Here is a 20,230-nt window from a genome sequence, read left to right as displayed (position 1 = left end):
GAGTGTTGGACCAGTTGCTTTGTGCGCGTGGGTGATGTCTGCTTAATGTAACCGGTAGTTAACTTCTTTGTAATATTTGTTACGTTAAATTAAGATAGATTTAAATTTCGATCATCAATTTTGTTAAAAATTATCGTTTTCTTTATTCGAGCTTATACTTTCTAAGGTTTGTCGGTATAAGTACACTAACTCTACTTGTTTACTTTACCAAATGATTTTAAATGCTGTGTTGTTCTGTCACGTTTTTTTTTTCGTTGAATAATTATTCAATTAGTAAGTAGTATTAGGACAGGTATAGTAAATGCCTATTTTTTGTGAGCTTTAATTAAACATAGAATTAATACTTAATCAATATAAAAGCTTCATAGTGTTGGCATAAAATACCTTACTGTTTATTTGATAGATACAAAAATAAAAAAAAATGTTTAAATCCTTACAGAGTACTTTAAAAACGCCTATATATGTGTATATATAAATATATATATATACAATTTATTTACATGTTAATATTACCGCTCTGAGTACAGTGGTTCTGTATACTCAAGCTTCTGTTTAATTAACAATGCGGGTAGACGTATGTTTGTAAACATTTTCACATCAAATACGGTAACATCAAAAACACGCAAGTGATAGATGTTTCAGATAAGATTGTTTTGATTATCAATTAACAGGATTAACTGCTTCAAACCCTGGAGACACATATTGTATGTATTAGAAATGAAGCTATGACGAAATATTTATTTTATTTATAAAACATATATGATAAGATCGCTTCTTTTCGATATTAAAATGTTTTGCAAATAATCTACATACATTTTCGCAACGTCGCCGCGCCCATATCTATTGTTTCACATTGCAGCTATCTGTCAAGTCAACTCATTGACAAAACGAAAATAATTATAATAAATAAATAATTTTAAAATAAAATACGTTTGTTAAAATAAAGACAAAAAGAGTACTGGTCGACTGCATGCGGCGTTCAAGGAGCGCTGTTTGTTATTTGGCTAAATGAATGTTAGTGTGGAAGATGAAAACATTTAAATTAAATATCGCAGTAATCGCTAAAGGCTTTTACTTTCTTACTTTCTTTTCACAAACAAGTACAAGTACACAAGTATATTGTATGCGTAGAGTTGTATTTGTGATTAAGATGTTTCCAGAGTTTGTAGAATTGATAGAGAAATTCAGAATTCAAAAATAACTCATCATAACTTTAAATCTAGATTTATTAACTCCTAAATTTTTTTATATAACAACAAATATGTATGTGTTATGTAACATCCGTTTTTATCACGTGCTTTCCGGAAATTTGGAAGTTTAAAATGTTGTACAGAAATAAATTTTATGGTATTATAGCACTCTAAGTCGGGTGAAATGAGTGTTGAAGTTTTTACAACACTTATTTATGGAAAGGAATTAGAACACGGAACAGTGAATGGGCAACACGAAACAGAACTGAATTCGTTAAAAGACAAGCATTTTAAAAAACATTGCCATAACACGAAAACATTATTCGTGTTATGGCAATGTTTAAAAAATGTTGCCAGATTATTAAAATATTTATTATTAATTATATATATATATTGTTATTTTTAAATCACTGTATACAAATAAAGAGTATTTATTATATTGTGTCCTTAAGTTAGAGCCTGGTTTTATGTTTAAGCTCTCGTACTATTATTCAAAATCAGTGTAGGCGCTCGATAAAGACCTGTGAGCTTGATCTATAGATTCGTTACATGCGTTCGAACACTTTCTTATAGAATTTATAGTGCTTTCGATGTCATTGCTTTTGCTGTTAAAGTAAATACTGACATGACGCTTTTCTTTCCTTGAAATGGCTGAATGTTTTGTTGCGGAGATAAGTAAGGATTTATCTTTTTATCAATCAATGTCAAAATACAGAAGAAAAAAACTAAATTCTTTTTGCGATCAAAACAAAATTAGTGTTGTACTTAACGCAAGGTGCATCATCGGATGGAAATGGTCATTAAGCATCTGCGAATTCCTTTTAAATTTTTTTATGTACATTAAACGAAATGTTTATGCAACATTATTTAAGAATACCGTATAATGACATTGTATTTTTAAACTATAGCATTCACATATACGTATTTGGACATGACATGACAATGACATTAAAAATTATAATTGATATTGCAAAAACATAATACTTATACGAAATTTACACAACATTGTGCTCTAAGAGAATAATGCTATTTTCAGTGATGGTAACAAAAATTTTTCAATCGTCAGAACTTATACTTGATTTTCTAACTGAATACGTAAGCTTATATGAACAAATTATATAACGTTTAGCTTAGAATTGATTTAATTATGAATCGTTATATATAAAAATATATAAATTATATATTATAATCTGGTTAACATAGTCATAATATATACTTATATATAAACTTTACTTATTGTTTACATATACTAAAACGTTTATTTAATATAATATTAATTATATCAGGTGATAAGATATTTTTCTTAACAGTTATTGATTTAATATTTTCGCTTTCATTATGTAATTGTTGAAAGTGCATTTCCCACGACAAAATGTTATTTAATATTCTTATCTATATATTAAATTGTAATATCCGATTTCGATACATTAATTATAATTAATGGTTTTGTATGTCGGTTAAAACATTAGGTTAGTTTTATTAGGCGAATTTTTATTATATAAAACTACATAATCGCGACGTTTCGGCTACTTTTCAGCAACCGTGACCACGGGCGGACGAGATGTGTTATATTTTTTTACTCTAAGGCTTAAAAAATATAAACGTAGATATTAGGGAAATAATTAGTTAAAATAGAATATGAAAGATGGTGCTATTCGTATTCACTAAGTGCGACAAAATATAAGAAAATAATTAATAAATAATGTAGAAATCAGTTTTTTAGATAGTTAAGAATATAATTCATAATTTAATCTGAAATTAGTTTCATATGTTCTCTTGTAAATATGCATGTTTAATCAAACTTCATCGTATTAGGAAAATATCGTACGATGTTCGCATGAGGTACGGAAATCAAACGTAAAATCAAATACAGAAATAAAAATGACATTGACGCATTGAAGGTCTCTTCGGCTCTGATTTGACAGCTGTCAGATTTGACATTTAACCTTTGAACCTATTTTGGTTTTGATGCTATAATCTATGCACCTTTTCGCACATCCCAATTAAATTTTAAAATATCTTTAAAAGATAGATGCATCCTATTTCAAAGTAAAAAGATATTAATAGATTGCTGCTGATTCATCTTTTATATATTTAAGTTCTTTTTTTGGACACGGAAGCGTAGTTTTAATTACATGCAATAAATCGAAGGAAGTCTCAGCACAGTAACATAAAAATCAACTTTGATGATCTAATATTACAAATGCATTAATTTGTATGTTTTCAGCTCGTTAGTAATTTAAATTAATTACCTACTTTAATATATAGGCATGTTTTGCTCTAGGAAAAAAATATCTATTTTAATGTTTGAAATAAGTAATCAAATCTTACAAATAGTTTTCGAAGGATTATATTTTCTAAACTACTTTTCTTAAAATTACTACTAACAGTAGTTATCATGAGTGCTCTTATAACAATAACACATCTACGTCAAGCTAAACACATATAGATTAATGGTACTGTATACTACTATTAGTAAGGTTCCTATTCTCTAATATTGCTATGAGCTCAATTTACTATTCCGTCGTAAACGTGCACGATATTGTTGCATTCAGTGTCTGTGTCATGTTAACTTAAAACGCAAGAAGCAGTTACGCGCCTTCTCAAACTAAGCAAAGCGGCCTGTATTATTTCTTCCGTGTTTAATTATATATGTACAATAAATCTCTAGTTATGTTTATCCAAGTAATAAATCTTATCTGTCAGGATGATAAATAATTAGTAATAATTTAAAATATTTCTTGAATTATTGAATGTTTTTTTATTAAGATTACGTAATAATGAAAAGGGCGTTTTATTTGCGTACGCGTGTCTTGTTTTCATTTGGAAAGCGTGTATAAATGGTGCTAAATATGGAGGAGGGTTTTTCGTAATAACTTTTATTTTACGGCTTCGTTTCGTTGTGTCACATATCGGTATATTTTCTACGTATAATAATTTTTTTTCGTAAATTTAATAACCATAGTCTTTGTGATTTTCATACTTTTCACGTACGGATATAATTAAACAATGTGTCAAAGCATAATAGAACTTTCTAGTCTATTTCATTGAAATATCTCTATTAAGTAACAATGTGTTCGGAACATCGGGTCACGTGTATTGTGTTGGTGAACTTTCGATTTTAGACTTCATGATTAATTGTGCTTGTGCCTAAAATGGATCGCAGGTTGAATACTGCGGAACGTTTTAAAGATTTTAACGTGAACATATTATATTAAGATTTTTGTGAGAACGTATATTATTTTCGGATATGTCTAGTTATTTATTGTACATTGTAAACATTTCTTCTTCAATCGATAAGGACTAAAATGTAAGAAAAGTAGTTCGTAACCGTCAATTATAATTTCATTTTGTGCGTCCATTTACCTGTTATTTATCTAAACCTATATACGCTTGAAGAATCTACTTTGTAAACAATTAAATAAAAATTTTGGCTTACTTAATTTCGGCAATATGTCAATTAGTCTAAAATTTAAAAATATATTTTTTTTATATATACACTGCTCGTTGGAATATATCTCTGTTAGGTCTTGGCTTATTAGATTGTTAGGTTTTTATGGCATTATTGTCTAGAAGGTCTTTCAAAAATAAACCGATCGATCACTACCGCAGTGTCCTCTTTCCAGAGTGAACTATACGCTTCTATACATTTACCGTGAGTATTCAACGCCTGATTAAATACCAATAATATCATTGTGCTTCCGTTTTCAGATCATCGGATACATTTGTGTCACTGCCAAATTTTCAAAATACGTCTAAACGAACGTTAACTTGACGCTGCAATTTCCAGCCCTATTGATTTATATATCAGCAAATGTCATAATCGAGTTTTTTGTGAACATGAATTTTTTTATTGTTCTTACTATTCCTACATAGTTGTAACAAATTAAATTAGCAAATTTTGGTCGATAAAAATATGAATGAAATGAGTTTGAATCTGTGAAATATGTCACACAATTAAAATTTATTATGTGATATTATATAAAAAATGCTTGTTTTTTTTTTTTTAATTTTTAATGCAAGATTACTTAGTGTAGGTACTCGTGCAGGCGTTAACAATGACCGGTCAGCTATAAAGACACTGTAGCCAAGTAAAGTCCTTGAATTGCCTTTCATAGATGATATTAAGATAAGATAAAATAATTCTATTATGAAACATTATAGAGATAATATTGTACAATTAACCTTTAAGTATTAAGACATTTGAGCTTAGAAAACGTGTAGTGATGTCCTGTTTGCTATGGTTAGAAACAATGGTAGAGATTTGTCTCGGTTAACGAAACTTGGTTGCGATATTGGTTACTAGGTTTTGGGTTGGAATTAACATAACCGCTATGGTTCGGGGAGACTAATCTTTTTTTAACTGCTTTACTTTTTAACTGTCTAAGTATTAGCATGAGTGATAAATTGTAATGGGTGTGTACGGAGTATGTGCAATCAAATAAATGAAATAAATGCATTCAAATTGTTATCACTTCGTTGCATCTGAAGTATTTACTAGTATTTACTATAGGGATTATTTGAGAAAATTTGTTATTTGTTAGAATGTAATTATGTCCCGTTATATATAGCCTTTGTTGTTTGATATTACAAAGTAAACAAAAAATATGCTATTAAATGTAACATGTCTCAATATTAAATAGGTTTTTGTTTGATGGTTAAAGTTGAATTTTTTTACTTTATTTGCCTGTTTCGTGAAGATCAAGGATGATGTTAATAACTTTGTGTACTATTGAAAAGGTTACAACAGCATATGTTATCGAAGTTCACATTCTTCAACAAAACCTAATATTAAAACAGTATGCGTAAAACAAAAGCTGTATAATTGTATACTCTAAAAAAAATCATCTGTCGTCATTGCTCCCGTTTAATGTACGTCTGTATGTCAAATAACTTTTTTTTACTATCAATTGATCGAATGCGTCTCTATAAATAAGATACGCAGATGTTTTATCATCTGTAGGACGTCTATTTTAAGAACAGGCATGCTGTATACTGCAGGTGCATTCATATTACAAAAAAAAAAATAGTATTTTTGTAATGGCTATAATATATTAAGACAATGCCTAACGGTATATTTGGATAATTTCTATTTTAATTGTATAAATTTGCATTATATTTTTTGTTATACGTTCTCATGTTAAAATGCAATATATCAAAAGATAATTTTCATTCTCATGTTACGTAGTGTTTGCTTGTCATCGGTTGTTTCTAATTATGACGAATAGTAATTAACAAAAATCCACATACTATGACTGTGGGTAATTAGGTTTTGGTGAAAGTTAAACGTATTGTCATTTCTGTAAGACATATATCTTACCGAGCTAACAATATACAAGACATAACATTAGTCGGAACAAGACTTGATTAATTTAATTAACTATTTTACAAGACAGAAATTCACATAATACAATTTTTAAAACGAATAATCTCAGGTTTTCTCCTTACATTTCAACAACTTATAAGTGAGATTTGTTGTTGTGATAAATTTTTATTTCATGCTATAAAACATATATTTTAATAAAAACCTTTGTTGATTGAGGTGAAAATGTTATTGGTAGCGGCGTGAGCTATTTCGAAATGAATTATTGTAGTGCGACCAATGAGACGGAAACATATGAATTAATGATTTATGCTAAAATGCCAGGGTAGGTTTTAATATTTTTTTGTGTTTTACATTTGTCGTAAGATTTTTCAAAAGAAGGTTCAATTTATTTAAGTTGTCACGCACACGTAAACATATAAGAAAAACTAAAAAAAATATACGTGAGTCAATTTCTCTAAGGCATTCTTTCTACCTTGGGTGCTAACACACAAAACACAGAATGATTATTTTGTCAAATCAACCGTTTTGATCTTAAATATTCTGCTATTCTATGTAAGGAATTTACAAATTCAGATTCATTTCAAATTGTGGTTAATGTGCAACTAATTAGCTCAGTGATTAATTTATTTTCTATTTGTCATTACTTTGATATACTTCTGTTAACTCAAGAACCACATTTCTTCGGAAAATGAGTCTCACTATGTCTAACGTTGTTGAATCAGCTTTCAGAAAGCGTTTCGTGGAGAAAAGCCAGTAGTTTTGGTGTCAACCAAAACTTTTCATGTGTATTTTCGACAAAACCTTTCCGCACACTGATGAAGCTCCAAGTTGACACTGACGAACTGTCCTTTCGTCTGCTTATGATCACGGTTGCTGTAAAAGAACCGAAACGTTACAAAATAACAATTAACGCCTAGTATCAGAAAACCTTAATTTCATTTTATTGAAGAACTTAGGGTGATAGACACGGAACTACCTTTAACCATGCTGAAGTTGACAGATTGACAACTGATTGAAGATTGACAACTAATATATACTTGAAACTAATGGAACAAGCAAACATTCTTGAGAAATATATACCTCATGAATTGAATGTCGCAAAACCGACAGACGTAATTTAAGTGTAGTTTTATATTACTCGGTAATGGGAAAATTTTTAATAGTTTTCTTACTTGTGGTTAAAAACGGAAATTATTCGATCGTCCGTCATAGTTCTCAATATTTGTATTCTGAAGATCTTGCCAAACCTTGTTCCAACATAAGTTGGTGAGTAAACATGAGATAACTAGAGCCGATTATATACTGTTTTGTGGTGTGACCGGAAGCTTTTAGGAGATCTTCCTTAAAAAGTACTAGATCTCTAATTTGGACAATATCTTCTTAGATAAAAAACCCCTAAGGAAGCCCAAACCGCTTAAGAAAACTTTTGTTTCCCGCTCATCAATCAATCTTCGCTATGCTTGCAAAGAACAACATAAAAGATGATAGAACGGTAGATTTTAATCATACAATGTTTTGATATATATCAACCCAGCTATTTGTAAAATTTTTAAATTTAAGCTCATATGCACTCATTTGTGTAGTTTTCAATAAAACATGTTTAATTAAGTGGTGGTGGCCTGGAGGTTAAAGGCCCGCCTCTCATACGTGAGGGCGCGGGTTCGAAACCTGGCAAGTACCAATGTGATCTTTTCCGAATCATATGTACTTTCTAAGAGTGATTAGACACCACTGACGGACGGTGAAGGAAAACATCGTGAGGAAACCTGGTCTTATAATTTCAAATTATAAGATTGAAATCGCCAACCCGTCTTGAGCAAGCGTGGTGATTAATGCTCTAACCTTCTCCATGTGAGGAGAGGCCTTTGCTCAGCAGTGGGCTCCTATAGGCTGATGATGATGATGATGAATCGTAATTATCAAGGAAAAATAAATAAATTAAGTAAAACTATCCCCAGTTTTCAAGCATTGAACTTCATAATAAAGTATCTGTGTCTGAAATTGCATACCCATACGCACAGCAGACGTTCGAACATAAAAGGAATGCTTATTACGAAGCCGTTACAAACACATTCAAAGTCATTTTCTAAACGTTTCTGTTATTGAACATCAATAAAAGACGCTACTTTTGTTATACAGCCATCACTATCCCATGGTATTCTCGGGTATTTGATAAACTTTATACGGAAGCGTTTACGACGCTCACGTGAGCTGTTTAACGGTCCCTAACATCACGTTACAGCTATTTGGCGCTGTATTGTTGATGTATTAACGGTATCACTTATGATATATTACATAACATTATATATATTTATTTAAACTATTACATGTATTGTCATAATCTTCAAGCTGTAAAATAACTTGGCTTCTTCTTTAATGCGATTTAACTGCTTTTCGCGCTCTATATAATCTTAGATATACGGGTATTGATAATTCAAATGCCGTCTTATCTTCTGATATTTTAATATTCATAGATGTATTAAAATAAGGTAGCTTTTCGTTCTTATGCATAAGCATGTCGTGCGTCTTCTCTTGTAATTATAGGGAGCCATGTCATTTCTAACAGCTAACATTCCTGATGCCCTCGGGCATGGGACGCGGAGTAATTTTATGATCCCAGAACACCATTCATTTGTTTATTACTAGTTTTTGCCGTCGGCTTTGTTCACATTAGCAATGTCTAACACTAACGACTTTCATGTAAACACTATCTAACATGTCGTATTATGACAGAACACAAAATTTAGATTTATTACGTAATAGTATTAACAAATATTCTTTAAACAAATAAATGGCCTTCAATATCAGGAATGAATTTAGTCTAACAGAGCTTTATGATATATGATTTTTTTTGGACGGCAAATAATAAAGTAAGGGCCTTGGCTTGTTTACAATTTGTGTGTACAATTCAATCAAGCGAGTCACCCCATGTAATTGCCTTTACTAGCATGTTACTTAATATATCGTGACCATAATTGAACTATTTCTTCTATTAATATCTTACTCTAAGTATGGAGTGTATGTCAAATTCTCTTTTATGCATTGGAATTCTTATTAATGTGATTTCTTATGTCATTGAGGGTATTAAATGTGATACAGGGTACAATAAATGAAAAAAGCATTAATTCCCAAGGCATATCATTTCAGGGCGTCTATCATTCCTCATCATTATTCTGGAAACATCATTCAAGCGATTCTTGCTTATGGGATCTAGTTTCCTCAACAAATGGGTCTATTGCATCCTTAATTACACTAGTTTCTTCACCGCAGCCGAGTTAAGTTTAATGTGAATGAAAATCACCGTCCAATCCCACATTAACTATCACACAGATATATTATTCAGATCTTTATATCGCTGCTGAATTGCTAGGCTTTTTCAATTGAATCTCTTGATGACTTTCATTTGTATGGATATCAACTAGTGACCTGCATTCATGTAGTCTAGGATAGGATATAAAGGTAATATATAAATAAAAATAGAAAAAAATCTTACTTTCAGTATACTTTTCTCTAGTCAGTTTAATTAAATGAAAATGTTGATCGTTTCATTTTTAAACATAAAATAAGCTGACGAAATATTTTATACGCATAATATTTTTTTATGTAACTTCATGTACTATGTGTACCAAACCATTCATTTGGAACGAACCCGTATTACCATGATGTTGGAGTATTCAGTATGTTCATTTATATAAAGAACAGCTCTTGGACACGCATCCCTGATTTTATCTATATTTTATATTTATGGTTTATGTCGCCTTAAATTAACTCCCGTGTACAGATTTATTGTTGTTATAATTAAGTGTTTTAGGTAGTTCAGCGGCGTGGTGTTATTTTATACCATTTATCATTGATTTATTCGAATTCGCTACGTTGAGGAACAACATTCTAAAAGGGCGGTATAGCTATGACATGTATAAGTTGCCCTGTGTACCTGTTATCCTTATCAAATTATTCGTTCCCCATGACGTATTAACTCTTCACAAGTACTAAGCACACAAAAGTAACATTTTAACGAACTCTGTTAATGTAAACATTGAATAGGATTTGTCTATTGTGTAGTTTATATCTCGTAATCGTTACTCTGATCCATGATTGCATTTCTTGAAAGCCTTGCCCATGTGACTTGTCCATGCATGTAACGTTGAGCTTATTCGCAACCTCGCTATCCTACCGAATAAAATGTACGCTAGTAATGTGATGCGGTTATAGAACGTTGAGGTTTTTTTACTTGATAGCGTTAAAGTTTGAAGTCCAACAGCGGCCTGTTAGATGCGTCGTATAATCGCGTACCGTGGCGCCTCAGTTTGCTCGCGCTGCTCGCGCAGCTCACTCGTCTTTTAAACGAATCGTTTGTTTTTTTTTATTGTTTCATATAAATTTGGTCAGTGGAATCCGTTAAACGGTCGTTTATGAACGGGGAACTGTTTTTAATAATATTTCGCATTGAGTATCGAAGGTGACATTCTTCCGTTGGTTAAGTTAGTCTTAACCGATATTTGAGGAAACTTGTGTAGTTCTTCCTGTGCTGTGTAATTTGCAGGTTGTGTCCATGCAGTGTTCTGGAATGTGAGCAGTTTAGTGGTAGTGCTAGAGTATAGTGTCTCGGAATTAATTGATTATACGCTGCAATTGTCACAGTTATCGATTACATCGCACAACTGTTTTGAACAAGGCTCTATTGGAATAGAATTTATGGTAAGCTATTGTATATATTAACTGTATCGTTCATACAAGTTCATTTTAATTAAATGTTTAGTTTGTTTGGTATATAATTCTCCAATAACACACTAGCCGACGAAATTGCGCAGACTGCGTCGAGAATTCCAATAAGATCAAAATGAATCTTGCTGGTATTTCACTGTGACTCAAAACTCAATGACAATAATCGTACTGTAGAACAAACCTGATTTTGTTTTATAACCGTATTGTATCAAGAAAAATATTAACTTATTCTCATTGTTAATTTCTCAAATAGAATTTGACTAATGTCACTAGCTATAGGTTCGAAAAGAATAATTAAAATATATCCAAATGGTTTCAATAATGAAGCTGTAACAAAAAACTTTTATTAATTTAACGTTATTAGAGAATGATTCGACATTTCTAAACGTAGAGTGGGTCAAATTGTTTATTAAAGTTGTATAGACGCCAGTAATTTTGGCCTGCATTGTACGGACTTATCAAAACTGGAACTTGCGATTTCCGTTCACTTTTTATTAATAAATATATTTAATACAATTTGAAGGACCTTTTTTTTATAATGTAAACATTCGTTTATTGTATTCAGATGAATTTTTGCAGAATATATTCAGATGGTCTCCTTCAAATTCTATATACGATTATTGTTGTTAACATAATTAATATTGTGTATTCAATGTTTTTGTAAGCCTTATACTTTCTCATATATTATTTATCCGTCATTACTATTTGTTTGAACGTGAACGCTTACGAAATTTTTATCGGTAAACGTTGTTACCATTCTCTTATCAGTGGCCATTTTAACGTTTGTAATGTCTGATACGTTCGTTATTATATGAAATCTAGTGCGTTATAAGATATTTTTTTCTAGAATTGTAAATTAGTTGACAGATGTTTTCAAACTTTCTAATAATATATGGAAATATACAGAAATATGAAGTCTCGTCTCTAATGAGGCCGCAGTCTTATAAAAAGAATTTGAATAGTAGACCTAACTTGAGAGTATTAAGAATATATCACATATTTTTTAAATAATTTTATAAAATATTATAACACTTTCAGTTAAATATAGTTAATCTAAGGTATATATTCTGACTTCTGGTTGTTATTTTCTCAACTGTGCGGTTAATTTGAAATTCATGTTGGATTGTATTGTATTTCGTACGTAAAACGATATGCCATTCTAAGTTAACACTCATTATTCTTTAAAAGGAACACGTTTTGAAATACATTGCTATGAAAAATTTCTTAGCATATGTGCTGTCGCTAGTTTGGTTGGTTTTATATACGAACCTTGACCCTTCGACTAGATGTTAACCATCGCGACAGACCCGCGGCAACTTTCTACTTTTTTTTATTCTAAACGATTGTGAATTTAGTAATAAGTCACCGCAATTTAATTTATCATCTAAACTCTAAAGCCAATAGATTAGATTATTTATTGATGTTGAAGTGCATTTATTACTGGACATATTTACATTTTGTCTCTTTATCGTTGTATCCGAAGTATAATGAATGAAAACAAAGGAAAAAACTTAATTATTTGACTTGATTCTATATTAAAAATATGTTAAGATACTGCGTTAATATGGCATGTTTATTATATTTAAAGTTTAATTAACATTAACCGAAAGTTTGCCAATAATCAAATTATTTGACTTAAATTGATATACAATTTTCTTAAAATTTATGAATCGTATTATTCTAAAACTAAATGAAAGACATTATTTGTTACTAATTCCATTGCAAAAATAGTAGTAGCGCTGTTAAAGATTTTCATACTAATTACTTCATTACGTTGCGCAATAAAAGATGTTGGCGGTAATAAAGTGGCTTCCGTCGGTTTCATAGTTTTGCGTGGTTTAGTTTTTTTTTTTAACTAATATATTCTATTAAAATCGTGTTTAACCTTGATCATAGTACATCTTGATGTAATGCTTTATTCATACTGATAAAAAAATTACTCGAATCCTAGAGATCTACGTTTAAATGTAAAATATTTTTTGTTTATTTTGAAATCACCATTTTAGAAGTAAAGTGAAGACTAAGCTTGTAATTTTAATAACATTAAGCAGTTACAAAGCTATTATGTTCGTAATTATTTGCCAATTTATAAGTATAGAAATATGTATTACATAGTTTTTTTACAGAATTCTTTGGTCAGTTTTACGGACCGAACCATTACGTAGTCTAGACTTTTGTATATTTAAAATTATTATATTTTAAACGTCGTCTCTTTCGTGGCATTGAATATGACATGAGGTCATCCGGTCACAACTGTCTATCAATGGGGTATCAGCATTTTGTTATAATGGAAATTATTTATTTTTTTCACGTAAATAATGAGTAATAAAGATTGTATTGATTTAAACTTTATTTTTGTGTTAATCAATAAAAATAAATAAATTTTAAATTGCAGTTATTTAATATATGCAAATTATTTAATATATGCAATGTCCAACCTTAGTCATTTATGGTGTCACGGAGGTCATTAAAATCATCCGTCCGTCGCCAGCCCGAAGTTCAATAGTCTGTGAGCCCTGTTCCGGTGTTGGTTGCGCGTGCGCAGTGTTACGACAACTTTAAATTTTGCATTGATTAAGATTCAAAAGTATTTAATAAATTATAGATAAAATAGTTAAAAACAACGCTCTGTTTAAATTTACACTATTGCGAGAAAAATAAATGTTCCCTTGTTTCATTTCTTGTTAGTTGATTGTACATTATGTGTAAAAATTTCATTGCGATGTTAAATATGTTACATTCATAATATGTGACATAAAAATATATATTTTTTTTGGGTAATAATTATCAACTGCGGAAGCTCTGCTGCAATAAAAGTGCAACAAAACTCACGTACTATTAATATACCTTGCCATATATAGTCCGACGGACATCCGCTCTACGTCGCAATAGATTTAAACTGATTCAGAGCTATCTTCATGTTGATGTGTCCGGGACTTGATGTCATCTATAAAAGTTACATAAAACAGTTTCCTGATACCCAGACCACGCTATAATGAACCACTGTATTCATAATTTAAGTTTTCGCGGCCAAAGAACATATGAGTACGCAACTGTAACAGGTTTACATTCATAAATCCTCGTAAATTAAGGTATTAATTTAGGTTACTAAATGAGAGACGGGAAACGCATCGTATGTAGTGTGACGATGCAGTCTTAGTAAGAAAGTTCATAATACGACACGAATGAATTGTGTAGTTGTAATCAATGACATGTGTGATGAAAAATTATCACTTGCATATTAGTGTACTAAATCTTATTCAATTTGGTAAATATTATATATTGTACATAAAAATCATAGTTTCTAACCGAAAATCTATATATTTTTTCTATCGTCTTAAGGACGTAAATGACGTAAGAGACTACGAGGAATTTGAAAAAAAAATTGTATTTGGTTATCTATACTAAGTACAGAAAACATTTGGATTTTTTTTATAGAAAGACGTAATGAAAATAAAAGATTATTATATAATTTAGTAAAACTCCGAAAAACAAGACATTGTCAGCCTCGATCAAAATGTCACTTGCATGTAATACAACACCCTATTAAAATTAATTATTCCGTCTTGAGTTATGTTTAGTTCAACGTATAATTCATATCTAACCTTCGCTTACCCTCCATTATAGAGCCTGGGCTGATCTGTTCTTCTGATTGTATCAGGTCAATACAGATGGGTAGACTTTCGTTCGTGACTTATGGCCGATGAGGAAAGTATTTTAAGGCGACGTAATTTCCTTAAGCGGTAATTACTTACCGCTTCCTAGTAATTACTCGTAAATATATAGTCGGGAGATTTAAGATTGCCGTTCTACGCTGCATTGTTTTATGGGCGTGCCTGTTATCTTGCTTTAACTTGTCAAGCTTGTCATTTAATAAGCTGGGTATCGGTTATGCTTTTATTGAATTAAATTCTTTGATGAAAATTCATATAGCGATAGTATAATCAATAGCTTTCGAGCTGTCTTTTTTATGTTTGATATGTTTTGACAAGCCTTTAAGGATTGTATATGCTTTTTTTCATTCAACCGTCCGTAGTAATATTATCAAAACGGACAGCATAAGGATTGAAAGTAAGGAAATGTTGTAGAATACAAAAATAACATTTATGTTACAATTCTCACATACTCGTACCTACAATCATTAGTATGTGTTATATATATAATATTGTAAAGATAATTGGCATTCATAACGATTATATTCCATTCATCATTATATTTTTTTATGTAATACGTTTTTCTCATACGTTAATGAATTGGCACAATTTCAATTTATAACTAATGAAGTTCACATTACATAACGTTTCAGCAATTAGTAACATTAAGCGATGGGATGAAGTTAAATTGGCAGTTGTTAATGATTCATTATATTTCTCAGATCATGTGAATGTTTTTGTGTACTTTTTCTTATGAGTACATATATATATATATATATATATATATATATATATATAGTAATCATTAGTGATTACGAGTCCACTGCTGGTCATAGGCCTTTCTGAATTCGTATAATCCGTTGAGCTATATTCTCAGCTCTTCTCCTCTAATATGAATATATTGTTATGTATAGATATATTATATTTATATTAAGAGACAGACAGAATGTGGCTTTGATATTTGATACATCGGTATCGAATACTAAGCCCAGCTGCTTCAAAGTATAGGAAGTAGTAACATACATTCGCTGACTGTGGATTGTTATTCTGATTTCCGTAAAAAAAACAAATAATTTATAATGTTACGATGTTTACCGATCACTAGACGATGATCCCACGTTTTGCTGACGAAGGTTTTGTGAGATTTAACATTTCACTTAGATGCTGAAGTTTATTTTAATATTATATAATTCGTACATAATTTGCAGGTGAAAATAAAATACGGAAAATTAAAATGAATTATAGATATTATAATTCAACGCGGTAAAGGTTTTAATGACAAAAATCATTAAATCACATCCTTATAAAGTAATCAAGAATAATATATATTACGTTTTCAATTAAAATAGAAAGTTTATCAAGATAAATAAACTAGTGTATGTACTTTAAATACTTGTAGTTTCATTGTTTTTCACGCATAAATTATTCGATATATAATAGTTATCAATGAGAAACGTTTAAATGACGCTTCCTAAGAAATCTCACTTGTCGCTTCCATTAAATTGGAAGAGCAATGTGTCCATACTATACTAAACGCCCCGCGCTAACATCCCAAACCAGTAAATCAGCTAACGTGTGAAACGTCTAATTGTTGACTATTTACGCTTGCATCATATTTGTGTTCGATTCGGGACCGGTATTTAAATTACTTCGGTATAACGGTGACTTGTAAATATTTATTCTATTATAATAAAACAACTCGTTACGGTTTGTTAATAATTTAGTTCAGTAATAGAAAACACGTGTATTAAGCATTTTTTTTGAGTTTATTTATTTGTTATTAAGGTTTCACAAATAATAATTAAAATTGTTTTTTTTTTGCATATTTTATTAATTTATTTCATCGTACCTTTAATTTCATATATCTTATTGAGTGCTTATTTGTTAATACCTATATTGTATTGTATATATATTGTTATTTTACATGTGTTTGTATATTGTATTGTAAGACATAGTTTTTGTTTAATATGGAATTCACTGTCGTGTTTTTATGTATTATCTGTAACCGGTTGTACCGTAGAGCTGGAAAAATCATGGGAACTAGAATAAGGTCCGATGGAAATTCGTGTTTTAATAGTTTTGGTTATATAGAATTTAAATTTCATAGATTTATTGTACAATAAATCTTTTACTTTATAAGATGTCGCATGCGCGTGGGATACAAGAGTTTGTTGATAAATCATATTGATTTTGAGAGATGCAAATGAGATTATGAAACACATTTGAAGCAATTGTACCTATTTAATAACAAATTAATATAATCAACAGGAAATTGTTTGAAACATTCCATTATTTGTTGTTAATATAATATTATATATAGACTTGCATCATAAGACAGTTTTTAAGACGTATATCGACAGCGGTTACAACAGTTGTGTGAATTCTGTTAGAGGTTTTCCTAACTGTGTGCACATGTTTGTCAACATGTAACATTAAAACTTTTTTATGACACATCTTAAATTCAGATATTATAGATTATGACCTATAATTTCATATAATACAATATACTATTTCCAAATTAATGTCTTTGTCATTTTATTCTTAATTTTTCTTTCAATGCTTATTTCTATATGATAAGAAAATGGATGACTATGGCCAGGCTGCAATGTCGATATTACTTTATGATCAAAAAAATTATGTATTACTTAGTATTATCAGGCAGATCTAAGGTTTTATTCTCAAGCAGACCTAAGGTTTTCAATACTTTATTAATAAGACGATTCTAATAATAATCAGCTCGTTTAAAACGCATGAATCAATTGATGTTTCAATAGCAGTTGTAAATTTTCAATAACAGCCAACGTTTGCGTACCCGTTACTTTATTGATGACCGCTCGCCCTATCTAGACTAGATCTACGCTCGTTAAGTGAAAAATTATAGTCATACGACCGACCGTTCTGATCCTTGACGCGATAAAATTATGTTTGAACTGTTATTTGTTATTATGTTTATTGAAAATAAACGCTTACTTTCATTTAGATAATCGAATTTAACTATTAGATTAGCAAAAAAATAGTAGAGATGGTGTTTCAAGTTCTTTAAATAAAAATAAGAATTAGGCGAAAGCATTTGTTAAGTGTACTAATATAGATATAGAAAATAATTTCAACGTTGCGTTGCGTTTGTCTTTATGTTGTAATAGCAATCGAATTGATAATGTCGGAAATGTATGACAGCGTGCACTCAGCCCTCTTGAAGACGGTAAACTCGTTTAGGACCACATATGGCCTGTGACGTAGCCTCTAGCACAGGTGATTGGTACGTCTTTTTTTTCTACCTACACTCGACTTGACGCGATGTATGCCATTGTGACGTCACCTGTCAAACGGTATTCGAATTTTGATTTCTCGGCTGAATGAAGTGCGCCCATGACAATTATACAAAGAGGTTGTCCTACAAATTTATACAAAGATAGTATACGACTCTACATACTTTGAACTGCATTGCTTTAGTTTTTCTTAAGTGTATGAAATGTCATTTCATCAACATGTGATATTACATTTGTTGTTAGCATGTTCTATACGACGGTGAGCATAAGCTATGGAGATGTTTGCTTTCACTGAACATGAAAATTTCTTCATTACTATAATTACGAGTTTTCTATGTAATGTCTTGAATTCCTGTTCAATATCGAACATTTATAGTCAACTATTATTTGATAAAACATAAAACAAAAATTAATAAATATTTGTGAAGATTAAAATGAAATGCCGTCTGTCATTAAAGTGCGTTATTGATCTTAAAATTTCTCGCGTAAAATCATATAAGTACTACACGTAATAAACGTTTTCAATTTCTATGCGTAATTAATTAATTTTTATATATGCAACCGTTAACATGTTTCTTAAAGTTCGTTAATATTAACACCGTTCAGTCGTTTTGTAAAACAATTCAATTCTATGATGCAATTCACAATAAAAACTGTATAAGGAGCATTTCTCAAAGTAGGTGCCGCTTCGGTGAGAAACATTAACGTTAAATGTTACGTAATGCTCTTAAATAATTTAACAGCATCCGATTTTATGTAGTTATTAAGAGACGTTTTTAAATTTTAGTGTATTTTAAATCATGTGACGTTGTAAAATAATTCATAACAGCTATGTTACAAGAAGAAAACAAATCACAGCAATCAAAAAACTGTTTTAAGTCTATAATAATTAGGATTAATTTTGTACGTAAATATTAATTTTTTTATTTTATACGGTAATCTAAGGAAAATATAAGCGTTCTTTAATACACTACGTCTAAAGTACATTTGTCTAATACTATATTTGCGAACTATTGTTCACAGCTAGTTCTCTATTAATCAAAATTAGATTTCACATCACGTGTATCGAATTTAAGCCGTAATTTCAGTGCCATAAAGTTTGGATTACCATACAAAGTTAATAAACCCTGATCCAGATTTAGATTTTCATTCTTAGAGGTTGATTATATCATTATCCTGCTAATGACTGTTTTTGGATTTCATTTCCTCAGACTGTTATTACATTAATGTATCAGGAAAATCGTACTAACATTCCGTACTGTTGATAACATTATTAATTCTTCATCTAAGTCCTAACACAACATTTTGCTGTATAATTTAGAAGTTGTCTTACGATATTGCAAATTATAATGTCCTAAGACCAGTTGTGTGTTGCCATGTATGTTTGTAATTACAATGACATTAGCTCAGTTGAAGGTTCTATTTAATATAGATGCATGCCCAAGGGATGTTTTTGTGTTATTGATTAGAGAATATCTATTAGTAGGAGCTTTTGTTTTTTTTTTAATAATAAAATAAGGAAAGAAAGTAGTGTATATATTATCTTTATAATTTTAATTTATTTGTTTATTCTACGCTAATCCGTAGATATAATCACAATTTGTTTAGCAGGTCCTATTGGCATGCATTAATTAATTTTCCTTAGTGTACTCTTATATGACAGTATCTGCATTCATCAGCTGTATAAGAAAGTGAAATTAGCATTAAAGCAATTTCGACGGTACACGCCCGCTTGATAATAATTAATTTACTGTTTAAAATTTAAGCTGTGTTCACACTTACGGTTTCATGGTATTGAAACACCGCGAATATTCAATGTATATTTGAATGTATTATTAAAATATAATAAAAATTGATTCATATTGTTATTTTGCAATAAATAAATAATTTCCCTAAAGGCAAAGAAAAGTGTATGAGATTTATTTATATAATCAATAGATTTTGAGGTAAATGTGTTCTTTGAATCAATGGAAGTACTGAATTTCATATAATAATGTCTTTGAGTTACGATCAACAGTCAGTGTAAACTATCTCTTACATCCGGTTCGTAACACTGAGCCTCGAGCA

The 20,230-nt window shown here is 30.2% G+C and overlaps 1 protein-coding gene across 3 annotated transcripts in view; it reads left to right on the top strand.

Annotated features, from left to right (window-relative positions):
- The window catches only part of LOC116773878 (klarsicht protein), a 148,916-nt gene that overhangs the window by 12,565 nt on the left and 116,121 nt on the right, over window positions 1-20,230 (top strand). The window contains exon 1 of one of the 3 annotated variants that reach the window (XM_061523886.1): window positions 10,840-11,214. The exons of 1 other annotated variant lie outside the window; for it this stretch is intronic. The gene's annotated coding sequence lies outside the window, so the exon portion shown is untranslated. Of the gene's footprint in view, window positions 1-10,839; window positions 11,215-20,230 lie in introns of those variants that run through there. One more of the 3 variants, XM_061523888.1, reaches the window with a different exon arrangement.

The sequence above is a fragment of the Danaus plexippus genome, chromosome 20 (assembly GCF_018135715.1).
Source record: "Danaus plexippus chromosome 20, MEX_DaPlex, whole genome shotgun sequence".
Lineage (NCBI taxonomy): Eukaryota > Metazoa > Arthropoda > Insecta > Lepidoptera > Nymphalidae > Danaus > Danaus plexippus.
The sequence above is the reverse complement of the archived record's forward strand: the minus strand, read 5'-3'. Positions and strand labels throughout refer to the sequence as shown.